This window comes from Microtus ochrogaster, chromosome 7 (genome assembly GCF_000317375.1).
Source record: "Microtus ochrogaster isolate Prairie Vole_2 chromosome 7, MicOch1.0, whole genome shotgun sequence".
Classification (NCBI taxonomy): Eukaryota; Metazoa; Chordata; class Mammalia; order Rodentia; family Cricetidae; genus Microtus; species Microtus ochrogaster.
Window position 1 is genome coordinate 15,976,403 of NC_022014.1, and position 2,836 is coordinate 15,979,238.

Genomic DNA, 2,836 nt, shown 5'->3' on the forward strand with positions numbered 1-2,836 from the left:
ACAAACTGCACTAACTTTAAAGCAGAAGCTGGTAAATCTTGGCGGTTACACTGGGAAAATAGGTGTTGCGATAAAGATAACGTACTTGGGTCATATGGCAGTGTCTCTATATGATTCAAGCTCGATAATAAGTTACCCCAGAGAGTATTATCTGACAACCAAGACAATAAGGGACTTAGAGAAAGCTCTTGTTAAAGTCTTAGGGATAGTGGACTGATGTAAAACTGTAGTGAGTGACCAGTTTACCTCTGTAATTGTAAACACATAGAATAAGATACTTTACTTTTCGAGGATTGTCCTAACTCATGTTTGAGACTGCCTGTCATAGGAAATGGGCTTTGGTGCCATGACATTTCACGTTTTGTAGGCTATAATATTCTCTCATGATGTGGGAGTGTCATATCAATCTGTTGTTTCATTGGTTAATTGATAAAGAAACTGCTTAGCCTGGTTAGAACATAGGTGAGTGGAGTAAACAGAACAGAATGCTGGGAGGAAGAGGAAGTGAGCTCAAATGCCATGCCACTCCTCTCCAGGGCAGACAAGATGAAGCAAGCCTCCAGGTCAGACATGCTGAATCTTTCCAGGTAAGACTGGTGCTACATAGATTACTAAATATGGGTTAGGCAAGATGTGAGAATTAGCCATTAAGAGGGTATAACTAATGGGCCAAGCAGTGTTTAAAAGAATACCATTTCCGTGTAATTATTTTGTGGCATAAGCTAGCTGTGCAGGAGCTGGGTGGGACAAAAGGCAGGCCTGCCTGCAACTCCTTCTACACTCTCATTCTATTAAAATATGGAAAATATGTGTTTGAATAACTTCACAGGAATAGAAATAAAATTCTGGGAAAGGGATTGGCCGTTAAAGAAGGCAATGGTAAAACAGGGCTTTAAAAATTTTTTTTCCCTAAGCCAGGGATGTTGCCCATGACTTTAATTTCAGAGTTTGGAAGGCTGGTCATCTTAGTCTATATAGAGAGTTTCAGGACTGCCAGGGGTGTGAAGAAAGATCATGCCTCAAAATAAATACACAGGAAAATAATTAAAAGGCCAAAAATTGTCCCAATCTGCATAGCCATCCTTCTTGCTAAGGAAATGGATGGGGACTCTATTCATGGAAGACATTCTTCCTAGAGAAGTTAGTGAAGAAAACAATGAAGAAGGCAGTGTAAGGCAGCATTTGGTCAGTGCTTCTGCTCAGCTGTGTGTGCTATTGTTGTTAAATCTGTGATTGTATGTGACAACCCAGGAAGGACTTTCCACATGTCCCAAATCACAGAGGCAAGGCGCAGGGTTTGCAGAAAATAAATGGACAGCTCACAGCAGCAAACAGAAAATACGGGAGGTTTCCAAAAGGTCAAAGACACATAGGAAAGGAATAGAATTGCTCATTGTATCTTAAGAAAAACAATGTTTCTGTTGATGTAAGACTTCAAAAGGTCTCTATGGGACTATAGCATGTGCCTCAGTTTCTCTCTAAAACATTGTTCCCTTTTGAAGTCTTTATAGTATGGTTTTAAGAAGTTGGTATAGTTCTTTTATGGTTTGATGTGTGTATATTTTATATCCGAGTTTATATTAGAACATAAGTAGTTTATAATTTTTGTGCTGTACATTATTAACACCTGCAAAGGTGTTTACAGCATTGAGTTTATATGCAAGTATTGTGCATTTGAAATGTTGGTGTTTCCTTCATAAAGGAAGTGATGTCCTCATTGTACATCTTCATTTGTGAAGGATAAAATTTCTTAGCATTTGGAACTTAGGGGTGATTATATATGCAGTGGTACCTGTTGTGACTTTTGATGGTGCTCATCAAAAAGCAAGTTGACCATGATGAAAATTTGTATGACAGGGCTATATGGGCTCGGTGCTCAGAGAGGTCAGTCATTCTAAGACATGTATGTATTCTGTTTTCATCTGTTTCTTAATCAATGTAATTTTTTATTTGTTATCCTATATCTTCTTAGATCTGGGTCTTTCTGAATATAATTACTCTGTGTGCATCTTTCTTTGATAAAGTTTCATTAGTATATCTGGAAAGTAATACTTACCAAAATATGAATGCCAGGAAAATGTTCTGCCATTTTTTATGTTGCTAAAATAAATGATGATTTCAAAACATTATCAATACCTTTTTAACAGTTCTTATTATTTTTCCAGAATAATGGTTTTAGGTGTTTTGATTACTTGGGATTGTGGTTTTCAGAATTGTGGCTCAGAGCTTTGAAGACCAAGAAAGTAAGAGGACATGCTAGCATCACAGCCTGAACACTGCCCTTGAGACAGCCAGTCCGCTCAGTCTGGAATGTCAGTCATCTCGGGGAGAGACGCGATGCGTAACGGACAAGATATAAGAGGAGGAGTGGGTGGGTGGGGGAGGGAACCTCTTTTTGGTAGTTGTTGTCAAGTCTGTGTCCGGAAATTGTGAAAATCCTGGGAAAACCGCTGGCATCAGTCTGTAAGTCCATCAGCCACTCCTGCAGCACTGTGATCGAAAGCGCGATGGGCGGGGCATGCAAATGAAGACATGACCCATTCTCCTGGGAACTCTGGGAACGAAAAGTACAAGGAAAAAATCTCGCCCTTTCTTGGATTTTCAGGAGCTTTTTACAGAGTAAAAGTCGTGTTCACGATAGAGCAAGGGAGTTCGTGCCTGGTGAGTGTTTGTCGGTGCGCCCGTGTTTGTGACCGTGAAGTAAAGGTGAGTGTGCCTATTAGTGGAGCAAGAGTCTGGGTCGGTGTCGTTATCGCTTCTCGGCCTTTTGGCTAAGATCAAGTGTAGTATCTGTTCTTATCAGTTTAATATCTGATACGTCCTCTATCCGAGGACA

The 2,836-nt window shown here is 40.0% G+C and overlaps 1 pseudogene; it reads left to right on the plus strand.

The window, feature by feature from the left end:
- The first annotated feature begins 2,751 nt into the window (after positions 1 to 2,751).
- On the plus strand, positions 2,752 to 2,836 carry LOC113456417 (annotated as a pseudogene).